The sequence below is a fragment of the Hippopotamus amphibius genome, chromosome 7 (genome assembly GCF_030028045.1).
Source record: "Hippopotamus amphibius kiboko isolate mHipAmp2 chromosome 7, mHipAmp2.hap2, whole genome shotgun sequence".
NCBI classification, from domain to species: domain Eukaryota; kingdom Metazoa; phylum Chordata; class Mammalia; order Artiodactyla; family Hippopotamidae; genus Hippopotamus; species Hippopotamus amphibius.
This window is the reverse complement of record NC_080192.1, coordinates 5,898,599-5,912,272: the sequence shown is the minus strand read 5'-3', so window position 1 is coordinate 5,912,272 and position 13,674 is coordinate 5,898,599. Positions and strand designations below refer to the sequence as shown.

The following is a 13,674-nucleotide window of genomic DNA, read 5'->3' as shown; positions in this document are numbered from 1 at the left end:
AGTTGCGGCATGCAGGATCTCGTTCCCTGACCAGGGGCTGAACCCAGGCCCCCTGCACTGGGGGCACGGAGTCTCACCCGCTGAACCCCCAGGGAAGTCCCTGCCCAGTGGTTTTTATTGGGCTACGAGGGTCACTCCAGGCTCCACACACACACACCTGGTGGCTTCGGCATGACCTCAGTTTCCTCTTCTGTCTTATGCGTCTGACGACGGCCACCCAACAGGGGTTTCGTGAAGATGGAGGTAACGCGGGCAGAGCACCGTTGCCCCCTCCTCTGGGCCCATGGGCCCCGGCGCCGATGGTGACAGCGATGGTACCGGCAGTGGCATCTGTTGAGCTCGTGCCGCGCCAGGCGCTTTCTGGACACGTTCCCTGCCCTGACTGACTTCCTGCCTGTGACGGTGCTACGCGGCAGAGCTTATGGGTAGCACCATCCCATGTCACAGCCGGAGAAAAGAGGCCCAGAGCAGCGTGGTGACTTGGGTGAGGCCACCCAGCTGGTGAGTGGCAGGGCCGGGGGTCTGAGCCAACGGGCGCCTGGCTTCTTCTCCCGGCTTCTGTTTTTCTTCCCCCTGGGCAGGGGCACAGCTTGAGCGCAGGGCTTGGCGGGAGGACTGCTTGTTAAAAGGATGAGGGAGGGAGCGGAGTTTGCTGGGGCAGAGTGTTGACCGCGGGTCAGCGGGCTGATGCCGAGGCAGGAGGACACGCCGGAGAGGGGCAGGGGGGCTGAAGAGGCTGGGGCTGGGCTGGTGGGGGAGCCGGCCCTGCATCTCTGCTCATCGGCTCCCCGGGGCCAGGCCCCTTGGCCGGCAGGGACCGTACGCCCGGGCTGCTTCCCTGGAAAGGTGGAGACAGAGTGTGGCCCTCCACCCCCACAGGGTGCACGCTGCACGTGCGGAAGATAGATGGGGCTGAGCCAGTCCTGGGGTGCTGGGGGCACCGAGAGCTCCTGGGACCAGGGCAGACATGCAGCTTGGCACCTGGGCGTCTGCAGTTCCCTGACGCAGCACAAGCTCCCCTCAGCCTCTGTTTGCAATGTAAACACCCAGCTTCCTGCCCGTGGCTGCCCGGTCCTGCCCAGTCTCCCTCAGTGCCAGCCGAGCGTGGTGGGGGTCCATTGGGCTTCCTCGGGCCTCCCGGGCCTGCGGGTGGCTAGATGGTTCCAATATGAGCTTCAAAGTCCGAGTGGTACCAATGATCGATGATTTTTTTAAAAAATGTATTTAGTAGTAGTAGTAGTCGTATCTTTTGGCTTCACTGCACGACATGCGGATCTTACTTCCCCACCAGAGACGGAAACCACGCCCCCTGCAGTGGAAGCAGGGGACCAGCGGGGAAGCCCCTTAGTGACGGACGTTAAAGAGAGGAAGGATGTGACTGGTCCAGGTTACGACAAGTCAGGCCAGAGGGAGCAGGTGCAGACCTAGAAGAACAGGCACGACCCCGGCACAAGGGCACAGGCAAAGGCAAGGAGGTGGGAAGTACTGGACCATTTTTATCGGAAACACTGGGACCCTGGAGGTCCCACGGCACCCCTGGCTCACTGTTGTACCGGAGCGTGCGAGCTCCCGTGTGCTCTCTCCTGACAGCTACGTGAGGACAGATCCACACTGGACCCATCTTCATTTCTCTGGCTGGTTCTTCTTGGTCAACATCCACCATAAATAGGGCTCCTCCCTCTCCGTGCCAGGCACCTTTGTGAAGGACAAATCAAGCTTTACAGTAGCCCTAGGAGATGGGCATATAAAGCCCATTTTACAGATGAGGAAACTAAGGCTCTGACACGGGGTCCAGACCTGCCCAAGGTCATTCAGGCAGCAAGTGGCAGAGCCAGGATTTGAACCTTGCCCCATCAAGCTACAAAGCCAGTGCTGGCTCCAGGAAGCCATGATACCACTGGCATTGCCCCCCAACTGAGAGCCCATCTGCCCTCATGCCTCCTTTCTGAAGTTGGCAGTGTGTGGCAGCTATTCCCCGGAGTCTAGACACGGGTGACTGACCTGGGTGGGCATCAACCAGGCTGTCCTAGGCCTCACAGGGGCTGACTCTCACCTATGAGGCCTTCCCATGAGGCTGGAAGCACTTGCGGGATGGGACTCTTCCTGGCCTCACCAGGTAGGTCTAGAGAAGGCATCACGGTCAAGCAGAGGCCCAGATCAGGCTTCTGGATGGAGGGCCAGAGGCCTGGGGAGAGCAAATCTAACCAGAGTTCTCCCCTCTGCCCATGGCCATGACCTCCACTCATAGCATCTCTTGAAGCATAGACAGAGGCAGGAGAAGAGAGTGCTGGGCTGGGCACTAGGGTCCCTAGTCTGATGTGCTGTGTGCTCTTAGGTAAGCTGCTTCCACTTGTTTTTCCATCTGTAAAATGGGGATAACCTCAGCTTTGCTAGGGGGGCCTGGGAATAGAATGCAGCTATTTCCCACCTGTTTCAGACAATGGCTCCTTCTAGTCAAAGAAATCTCTGCCCATAATGGACATTGGGGTCAATGTTCTCAACATAATGGAAATTGCTCCCAAGTACCAAGAATCAGGGGTTCAGAGAGATGCCCCGTCCGGAGTGGGTGTCTCCCCTTCTCACTTCCATCACCCCAGCCCCTGTGGGCGCCCTGTCCTCAAGGTCTCTTACGACCTTCTGGTGGTTGAGTCCAAGTTCTCTTTCTGGGGCCTCCTGACCTTCCCTCCTGGATGGGGGCTCGTCCTCTGTTCCCCCACTTCCCCGGTATCTCCTCCCTGTTTTCTCTGCCACCTCCTCTCCTGCACTCCTCTCCTGGATGCTGGGGTCCTCAGGACTCAGCCCTGGCTTCTCTTCTTTTCTAGGCCTCTTCCAGGAGATCTTGACCACTCTCCTGCCCTCCAGGCCACATCTGTCATGCCAGTCACCCCCAAGACCTCTCTGCTCTGAGGTCACCATCCCCTCCCCTGCTCTCTTGAGTGGCCCCAGAACCTCAGGCTCAAGATGTTTTAAACGGAACTCTTCAACCTCCGGTTGGCTGGCTTCCCTCCCTCGACTCTCCATCTTGCCCAGCAAGCACTATCCTGTGTCCCTGAGCCCTGGCCAGTGGCCGCCTCTCCCTCCACGTGCCCCCAGTGACTTGGATCCTGCTGTTTGCCCTCCTCACTCTGTCCCTCATCCACCCCCTCCCTCTCCCAGATCACTTCCTGGCCCTCATTACCAGCTATTGTGTTCAAAACACGGACATCGTCATGCTTGTACTACCCCATGCCCTGCAGTCTGCCCACCTTGGCTGAGGGTCTTTACCACTGGGCCCCTGCCCCACCCCTCCTCCCTCCTTTTCACCTGGAACACTCCTGGCTCCCTCCCACCACAGGGCCTTTGGGTTGATCCAAGGGTTCTCGGGTGTACTACGGAGGGACATTTTGTCCTGCGAGCCTATCAACCTCCCGCCTGTAAGTGAGACGCCATCTCTCAGTGGTTGCCCCGCCCACAGATTCTCCCTCTCCGGGATAGGCCAGACACATTCTGTGCTATGTGACTCCACCCACCACCATGGCTGATTGGTCCAGGCTGAACACCTGACCCAAGTGTGGCCCAATGAGATTCTCTCCCGTGAATCTGAAGCCGGAACAGGGAGACCCGGACCTGGAAGTGGGATCGCAGGGTGTGCACTGGTGGCTGCAGGGCCACGTGCGTTTTGCCCTCGGCAGGCTCGTGTCTTAACCCTTCCCTCAACTCACTGCCTTTCCAGATAACAGCTTTTATCCTTACGCGCTCCTCAGACATGGTTCATGTTGCAGACACTCTTCCCCCTTGCTGCTGCCAGGCCCGCATGGCAGCCCTAGATCCCTGTCTTAGCAGGTATCCTGAGGGAACCCAAAGTGGCAGACGAAGGCCCCAGACAGGGCCGGCGACTGCCTTTTCCCGCCTCCAGGGGCCTCCTGCAGCTCTGAACTTTTTCACTCTGAAAAGAGAGCAGTAGGAGGATGGGAAGGGCAGCAGCCCGCCCTCATCACCTCCTCTCACCTGTCACCAGGCTGACCAGGAAGAATCAGAATCAGTTTGACAGAGCGGGAGTGAAGGCTCAGAGAACCAGGAGGGTCTCCACGGAGGTGATCTTGGAGCCAGGGCTGGGCTCTATCCTCACCTCGAAGCCAAGGGCAAGGGACAGTTTCCTGAGGCCATTGGCCTCTCTGTGAAATCAGGTGTGCCCCTGCCCAGCTCTCAGATGCCTCTGGGGACACAGTCAGGGAGGGGCCAGAGATCCTGCCTCCAGGAGCCAAACACAGCTGTCCTGGAGGGCCAGCCAGGTGTCCACGCATGGGGAGAAGCAGTCTAGCAAGTGGACCAACAGTGGAGCCACATGAGGTCTCCCACCCCTGAGCTTCCTTAGCCATCAGATGCCCCTCTGGGCTGACTGTTGGCTGGCACCTGGGGTGGGTGAGTGCTGTGCGTGCGGAGAGGGGCTTTGACCTGGGTGATGGTCAGGACCCTCCCCTGAGGAAAGGCCTGCCCTCGCTGAATTCTGAGGGGCTGGGGAGGGGTTGAATGAAGAGCATTCCAAGAGCGAGAACTACCTGCTCCAGACATCTGATTGCCACTCTGATGGGTTGATGCGATTAATTTAGACAATTTCAAAGGAGGCCTGGTTGATCCCCAGCCTCAGTGTCCTGATTTTAATGGGAGGGCTGGACCCCCCAGCTCTGACCCCTCCCTGCCTTCTGAAGCCGTGGGCCAGGGGCTGGGTTCCAGTCCTGCTGGCCTGGTGTCCACGCCTGAGACCACATGGGGAGCGGCCGGAGGCGGGTGTGTGCCAAGGCTGCTGCTGGCACTCCCTCTGGCTGCCTCCAGGCGACGGAAGGAGCTGACGGCTTGGCAGCGGCTCCCAGGGAAGGCAGCAGCCAGGCTGGCGGCCCGGCAGTAGGGATGGTGGGAGGGGGCTCCGGGGGAGGAGAGCAAAGCACTGAGGATGCTGGGCTCCAGGGGCAACTGAGGGAGGTGGGAGGTGGGGGTGGGCAGGTTTCTGGGGCTGACTTGGAGCGGGGGGCCCACAGGAAAACTGTGGCCTGGGGGGATGTGTGGGTGTAGGATGTGGAGCCCACCCCATGGCTGTGTGAGCCCAGGTGGGTCACTTAGCCTCTCTGAGCCTCAGTTTGCACACTTTTTCAATTGGGACAATAATACCTACAACACAGTTCACTGCTGAACCCTAGTGTTTACAAAAGGGCGTGGCACAAAATAGGTGCTAAAGAAATATTTTTGGAGTTAATGAATAAAAATGGGAGGATGGAGGACCGGATTGGCTAAGCCATGCTTAGCACAATGCCGGGCCCACACAGTACACGTAGTTCTAGATAAGCAATAGCTTTATATTCTTTGTGTTTTTTTTGCTTTTTTTTTTTTTTTTTTTTAACAGAAGCAGAGGACTAAGCCAGCATGGAATCCCAGAGCCAATGAGAAGCAAGTCTGTAGGTGTATTTGGAGAATAGGGTGGGGTGGGGCATGGAACAGACTGGATATGTCCCCAGGACCAGAACGTGCAGACTCAAGGGCCATCGCCAGGAGGCTGGACTTTGTCCTGAGAGTGAGGGGAAAGGCCCAGGTGGCAGGGGGTGAGCAGAACAGCCATGGACACCAGGAGGCCACTGGTGACCCTGCCAGGCCTAAGGAGAGGGTGCGGGAAGCACGGAAGCAGAGATGGCATGTGTGGGGGCCTTTCTCAGGAAACTTGGTTGAGAAGGCGGAAGAGGTGAGCAGTAGATGGAGGCTGATGTGGGAGGGCACAGGTCTTATTTCTTAGGTCAGGAGACACGAGAAGGTATAAATGGAGGTGGACAGGTGCTGGTCCACTGGGGGTGCCTGAAGATGTAGAAAAGGAGGTACTGGCTAGAGGGGCTCCTGAATGAGGCAGAGCTGGAGGGGCAGCCCTGGAGGAGGGGCTTCAGGAAGGGCTGCAGCTTTGGGTTTAGGCCAGGGGTGGGGGGCGGTTTCCCTGGCTCTGTGGGGTATGAAGACTGGCCATCTTCTAGGGAGGCAGAGGCTCCAGAGAGCTGTGGGAAGGGGGCAGGTCTCTGGGGAGAGGGCATGGTGGAGGGCTGGGGAGCCCTGGGAGGACCATGGAGAGTCCCGGGTCATCTCCAGACCCCACCCTGCAGGGAAGCGACTGCCTCTGTTACACAGGGCAGGGCAGAGCTGCCGGCCTGGCTGTGGGCAGGGAGGAGCTCAGCAGGTCCGGCAGGTCCTTTAGGAGAGGCAGGTAGACAATGTTTGCAAGGCCAACCTTCACAGTGGCTGCCTGGAGCCCTATACAAGGATTCTGTGGTGGCATCCTGACTAACAGCAAAGAGCACTGCTATTGATTAGTAATGTCTGCTCAGAGCACACAATGGAAGGTGTAAGACTTGAGCTGTTTCTGTGCCTCCCCTCTGGCCCAGGCAGCAGCAGAGAGCCAGCGACCAGAGGCAGAATGGTGCCAGAACTGGTGTCATTCCAGCCCTACCAGGGACTCAAGGTGTGACCTTAGGCAAGTCCATTTCTCAGCCCCAGCCTGTCATTTGTAAACTGGAAATAACAATGCCACCTTTCCGGGTGAGAATGAAAAGCGTAACGTGTACTCAAACACAGCAGCTTTTGTCACCTCTGTGATGGGCTGCAGTAGCAGCAGGTGTCGGGGAGCCTGGGACTGGGAGTCAGGAGGGAGGCGGAATGAGTGATGTTCCACTGGGGAGGTGGCCTGGGCCACGCACGCGCATCTTTCTCTTCCCCTCAGAGCTTGCAGAGCTTCATCAGGGAAGGAAGCGTGGGGAGGTTGGGGTCAGGAAGATCTGGGCAACGGCAATGCACCTTTTGGCCGGGTCACCCAACAGCTCCAACCTCACTTTAGAATAACATAAAGCGAAATAGGTGATTATCCTTATGAATTGGAGTAGTAAGATTTATCCTCAGCCTGGCGGCCTCTGGCACCGACCATCTTGGATGGAGAAATCACAAAAGTCTGTTTTCAGCTCCCTCTCCTCCACCCTTGACCTCCTCTTCAGGAACTGTTTATCCTTCTGTCTAAGTTGGGGACAGAGTATCCCCTCTCCTATGTTTCTCTCTCTGTCTGGGCCTTAGTTTCCTCTTTGTACAGTACGGGAACAGGGTGAGGTTAGAATAGAAGGGCATTGAGAGCTCTCCCTGCTTTGATGATTTTGATCAAAACTGCTGTTGGGAAGGAACTGGAAACATTCAGACTAGGGTGTGAATGACTGCCACAGCAGCAGCACAGCAGTACTTTGATGGCTTCTTCTCTCGCCCCATACGCGCCCAAGAGCTGCGTTTGGTCTCAGTGCTGGTCTGGATGCCACACTTTGTGGGAAGAGAGAGCCTGGGGCTCATCCAGAGAAGAGAACTGAGATGGGCAGGGGCTGTGTGGCCAGGTTAGCCCAGGGACAGTTTCAGGATGGGGCTGTGAGTCTGGGAGGAGTGGACTCAGGGAGTTTTGCAGATGGTCCAGGGCTCCTCAGGGCCATCCGGGAGGGAGCTGAGGGTGTAGTCCTGGAGGTGGGTGGGGGGCAAGGGGGGAAGAAGCAACAAGCTCAACGGAAGGAAGAACCTTCTGACAGGTTAGAAGACCCCAAAGATGAAACAGGTCCCTGGGGAACCTGGGAGCGATGGGCTCGGGGGACCTGCAAGTAGAGGCATGAGGGCCTTTGCAGGAATGTGGGCGAGGGGCTTCCTTTCCGAAGGAGGGGGACTGGGGGGGGGGTGTCTGCGTGAGGAGGCTGACACCCCCACCACCACTGCGATGCCTCCCTGAGATTCTGCCTTTTGCCAAGGATAACAGCTCCCGGGTTGGGGGATTTCAGGCATCAACAAAAGTGAGGGTGCTTCCTGGGGTTCCTCTGTCTAATACACCTGGTGCACGAAGTGTCTGCTGAGGACCTGCCAGGTGGTGGGAATGGAGCTGGGGTCCAGCAGTGAACAGCATGGAGTCACCAGCGGTCAAGGACAGGCTGGAGCAGAGGCCTGCAGGGTCTCCTGGGGACTGTCACTGATGTGTACTTGCTGAGAGGCACAGGCAGCACCAGGTAGTTCCCAGTCTTTACCCCACATGATCGGTACAACCTAAGGAGGCAGGTATGTTTACCCTTGTTTTACAGGTGAGGCAACAGCTCAAGTGCCCTGCCCAGGACCCCAGCGGCAGGCCCGGGCCTGTCTGACGCCTCGGACCGTGCTCTCCCCTCCAGCACTGCCTCTTGCAGGTGAGGGGTGCCCAGAGAGGGGGACTTCCAGCTGGAGAGAAATGGGGTGGGGCCCTGGGATGGTGGCAGGAAGCCCCAGCCTCCCCTGCGGCTGGGCCCCAGGCCTGCTCAGCTGCCCCTTTGGCGGCTGATCCCGCCGAGGTTCCCAGGCTCAGGACCCTGTCGCTGGCCCTGGACCGAGGCGGAGGGCAGAGCAGTCGCAGCCCCGTGGGGGGCCCGGGAGGGGCAGGTAGCCTGGGGAAGCACATCCTGAGTGGGATGTGCAGAGATCCCCCACCCCCTCCTCCACAGGATGCAGACTTAAGAGCAATGGGGGGGGGGGGGGGGGACTTCCCTGGTGGTCCAGTGGTTAAGACTCCACGCTCCCTTTGCAGGGGGCCTGAGTTCCATCCCTGGTCAGGGAACTAGATCCCGCATGCTGCAACTAAGAATCTGCATGCCGCAACTGAAAAGAAAAAAAAAAATCCCATGTGCTGCAACTAAGACCCAGCACAGCTAAATAAATTAATAAATGAATAATTAATTAATATTTTTTAAAAAGAGCAATGAGGAGTCCCTGAGGGCTCCCAAGCAGGGGAGGGGTGCCCTGGCTGCAGTGTGGGGAGCAGGGAGCCCAGGGAAGGCCACGGGGGTGGGGGGCTTGGATTCAGGAGGCAGGTGGCCAGGACTGGGGGAGCCACCAGATGCAGGAGTGAGGGACAGGAGGTGGGCACGGGAGTTGCCCAGATTTCAGGTCTTGCTGCCTTTGAAGGACGTGCCCGCTCTGAGCTGGTGCCTGGTGCCTTCACCTTCCAGCTCTCTACTCCCCAGGGCATTCATTCTAGGGTCTGGACCAACGTGGGGGCCCTGCTCTCTGCTTGGTCCCGGCCAGGACACCTGTGCGAGGACCAGGCCTGTGCCCCAAGCATCTTATCCAAGCCTCCCACAGGCCTCCTGGTGTGGGCAGGGGTGGCAGAGGGTTGGGTCTGGGCCAGGACCTCTCTCTCTCTCTCACTCGGTCCTTTCTTGGGTCCCAGGAACAAACTCCACTGTCTTCCTTCTTTCTTCAGGTTTGGCTCCAGTGCCACTATTGGCCCAACTCTGGGATCAGACAGCCTGACTTGAGCCCCGTGCTCCCGCTCCTTGTCAAGGCACCTGGGCCCTCAGTGGGGTTCTTGTGAGGATGGGCTCACCCACGTCCCAGTGCCCAACCTGCTTTTGGACAGGGTTATCAGGGTGGAGCAGCTCCTAGATAGCTGTCCCAGAGAAGGAAAGACACAGGGCATCTAGCAGATGCCAGAGCTGCCTGGAGAGGTCTGGTGAGCTCCAGCAGTAGAGCCAAATGCCCGCAAGGATGGAGGGCCCAGTTTTCAGGGGCCACAGACAGTCTGTGCTTCAGCTGACCCCACCAGGATGCCAGGAGGCAGGCGGCACTTTCACTTGTGTTTCGGATGGGGATGCAGAACTCGGGGACGTTGAAGAAATCATAAGCTCAGCTCTAGGGGGATGCTAGCAGCTTGTGGACCCCACTGTGTCTCAGTTCCCAACACCATCGCCCCTGACTCCATCCTGAGCTGGTGCACGTGTTATGAGGACTGAACGAGGAGACACGTGTAAAGTGCCTGGGACTCACTGTTATCTGTAAGTCATGGAGCCCTGGGCGTTTATCTCCGGGTCCCCTCTTCACGTCCTCCACTGCCGAGGGCTCTGACCAGGCTCCCCTTGTGCTTTCCTGGGCACTGCTCTGGGGTTACAGGGGTGCTGGGGAGGGGTGCCGCCGCTGCCCGTCCCTCTCTCTGAACCTGTCCCTCCTCCACCCCAGGGTCCCCTTTGCTTCCTGCCTCGAGGCCTTTGCTTTCTCGGCCCCTCCCCCCAAATGCCCTCCTTCCTCTGCCCTTGTCACCAGGCACTGCTCTGCCCCCATGAGGGATGAGAGGTCCCCTGTGAAGCCTCAGTCTGTGTCCCCCTCTGCTCAGCAGTGCGTGGCCATTGTTAGTTTCTGGGACCCACACCCTCTGAACCCCTTGCTCCAGGGCAGGGCCAACTCCAAGCCCCTCTATGTCTCTGGCTTTGCCTGGTCTCAAGGAGGTGGCTCAGATATCTATGGAAATTTACTGAATATGAACCGCTTCCTCGCCTGCCCTATGCTGCACCCATTTTTCACAAAAGGAAACAAAGGTTTTGAGAGTTGAAGTGTGGTATCCAAGGGCCCACAGGGAGTCCAGGCAGTGGAAGGACGGGAGCCCTGGGCAGCCCAGCTTCACCTGTTCCCACTTCTTCGATACCTAGGAGGTCAGAAGAGGTGGCAGCCAGGGAAGGACCAGAGAGGGCTGCAGGGCAGGACTGGCTTTGGCCAGGACCCTGGACAGCTCACTAGAGCTCAGCAACCCCTGGCAGTGCTGGGCTGGTACCTAGATGTGTTGGGGGACTTTACCAGGGATAGAAGGAGCTAGCCTGGCAACGGGAGAGAACAGGGTGGGTGGAGGGGAGAACAGGTGTCCTGGAGTTTGAAGATTGGCCCTGCTGTCCCAAATTTGCCGTATACTAGCTGGACAGGTCTCAAATGATCTTGGAGCCTCAGTTTCTTTATCTGTAAAATGGGCCTTCTGGTCTCCCTTCACAGGGATGGGTGCCCCTAGCTGAGGTCCCAGCCAGGCTGTTGTGAAAAATCAACCAGTTATAAGGAATCTGGAAAAATTCTCTAGAAACAACAAAGGGCTCACAGGCAGCAAGTGAGGGCCGGGGCCATGGGTGCTGGGAACCTAGGCCACCCACATTAGTGGTGATGGGGAGGTGAACCCTCCCTCAGGCGGCCTGTGGGCTGCAGCATCCTCCTGGCTCTCACAGCCTGTAGGGGGTGGATGGCCCTCCCTGGGCTTGGCCTCTGTCCAGCTCCTGGGGACTCAAATCCTGGAGCAGCATCGCCTGGAGCCAGGAACATCATTCCTGAAACTTCTTGGGCCAGTTGACCAGTGACAAATGCCTCACCCTTCAGGCCAATCTGCCAGGGGCATACCCCTGTGGAACGATCAGCTAAGTGTCTGGAGCTCATTGTTTTTATTTTTCAGCCATGCCACGTGGCTTGTAGGATCTTAGTTCCCTGACCAGGGATTGAACCTGGGCTATGGCAGTGAAAGTGCCAAGTCCGAATTATTGGACCACCAGGGAATTCCCTGGAGCTTGTTTTATACAAGGCTGTTCTCTGCACCTGGCTTTCAGGGTGAGAGCCTGAGGGTCACATGGGGAGAGTGCCCTGGAACCAGGTGGAGGACTCATTTGGACAATATCCTGGTCAGATCCTCAGCTAGGGGCAGGAGGGAGCTCCTGGGGTCTTTCATATCTTGTCATTTATCTTTGAGCAGGCCCAGGAGTGAGCTGTTACATCACTTTTCCCCTCAGGTTGAGAAAACTGAGGCTCAGAGAAACATGAGGCTGTCCCAAGGTCCCAAGCAAGGTAGTGGCAGAACTGGGTTAGAATTCAGATCCCCGGATTTGGTGTCTGGAACTGTGACAGTGTTAACAGCCTCCACTTGCTGAGTGCCACCTGCGTACCAGGCACTCTATGAGCACTGCCCTCGAGGTAGAAATTATCGTACCTGCCTTACAATAATAAAAAAGTAGAGACTGATGTTCAGAGTCACAAGCCATGAGCAGCAGAGGCAGGATCTGAGCCAGTGGTCAGGGCACGGTTCAGGAGCTGGGGCAGTCGTTGTAGACGGTACCCGAGCCTAACCAGAGGTGGACAGGGGTCCCCGACAGGGTGTGGCTTTTCCACCCTGGGCTCTGGGCTGAGAGGAAGGCCTGGCTAAGGGCCACGCTAGATGGCTGCATCGAAACTGACCTGCCTCTGGGTTGTGTCAGGAGCCAGACAGACCCGTGCCAGCAGGCAGAGACCTTGGAGGGGTATGATGGGGCAGAGGTGGGGTTGCAGAGCCAGCCTTCATCCTTCCAGCCCCAGCTTGGATCACCTCCTCCAGGGAGCCTCTCTCAACCCCTCTAGCCTATGCTGACTCCCACCTCCCCTAAAATCCTCTGGCCTCCTCTGCCAGGGTGATTCCCGGGGCCTGACACAGCACCTGGCATGCTGTAGGGGCCAGTGAATATCTGCTGAATAATAACTGTATCCTGCAGGCTGGCTCTGAGCCAGGCACCGTGGAGGACCTGAGAAGATCTTCCATCAACAAAGCACTGGAGTCCTCCAGGGCCTGGGCCTTGTCGTGCCTCCAGCTCATCCCAGTCCCTGCCCTACATGCGTCCGCACACTGCTCACAACCCTCCACGAATGCCCCCGCTCCATCCCTCTGATCATCATAGAAAAAGTTGGAGACAACAGTAAGGTCCCATAGATAAAGTTTAAAATCACCCGTAATCTTATTTCCAGGGTTGACATTTCGCTCCACATACTACCCATCTCCTCCTTTTCTGTTTCTTGCTTTTCAAAACCCAGAATTAGGGGCACTCTTGTGGAACCTACTTCCCTTGTTCGTGGGACGTGTGATGAGCATGGATGTTTTCCTGCCACATCACATTTCAGCACCAGGATTTGGCTGCTTGAAATTCCTTGGACATGCCATAATTTTTAAAACTGATGCCCTCTGGCTGGGCATCTAGCTTGTTTCAGATTTGGGGCTATTATAAACAGCCTGCAGTTATTGCCCCGGGACACCTTCCTGGAAGGTGAATTTCTTGGCTAGGCGATATCACACCAAAGCTCTCTGGAGACTCTGAGGCTTTGAACAGCTGGTCCCTCTGCTGGGCTATCCCTTATCCATTTATCCTCATAGTGAAGTCTTCCTCCTTGGGAGCACACACATCACCTTTCTGAAGTGTCCCCGGGCTGCATCTACTGCCCTTCTTCCTGCCCTCAGCTGCCCTCTTCCTTCTGGTGTCATGAGCATGTGCTGATTTCCTGCCTCCCCGAGGGCAGACAGGCTGCCTTGTCCAACTTCTCTCTCTGGCTTCCAGCACATAGTAGGTGCCTGGGAAATGGTTCCCCGCTGAACGAGCCATCCCCCCGGCTGGTTCAGCAGTGCAGGATTGTGTGGTGTTTCTGTTAGTCTCCATGAACAAGTGCCACTGTGTTATTAAATTTTCCAAAAGCAGAATGTCTGCTGTGTTTGCCAGACTGGTTGTTCTTTTAGGAGTGGGTCTACCCTGCCCCTCCTGCACTCCTCACCATCTATCTCTCAGAGCCCGTTCACTGGGCACCTGCCGAGCTCCAGGCCTGTGGGATGCAGGGCTGGGGCCCGAGGCCATCAGACCTCCAGGAGGCAGCCTGGACCAGGGTAGGTGTGGGTCAAGTTCAGAGCTCAGTGCCTGGGACTGGGTGGTGCAGGTAACGCAGGCTCCTTTGGTGGGGAGCTCATGCTTTGCTCTGAAGGAAGTGCTAAGTGCTGGGCATACAGTAGGTGCTCAATAAATGCATATCCCGGGAAGGTAAGAGATGGTGTCTGGGAGCTGAGGGGAGGGCCAGTGGGATCAGAGGTGATGC

General features: G+C 57.5%; 1 long non-coding RNA gene across 1 annotated transcript; it reads left to right on the top strand.

Annotated features, from left to right (window-relative positions):
* Positions 1–408: 408 nt before the first annotated feature.
* On the top strand, positions 409–13,255 carry LOC130857527 (uncharacterized). The gene is made up of 4 exons (XR_009054838.1): positions 409–501; positions 8,103–8,204; positions 9,254–9,824; positions 12,315–13,255. It is a non-coding gene; the product is annotated as an uncharacterized LOC130857527 (long non-coding RNA).
* Positions 13,256–13,674: the final 419 nt, after the last annotated feature.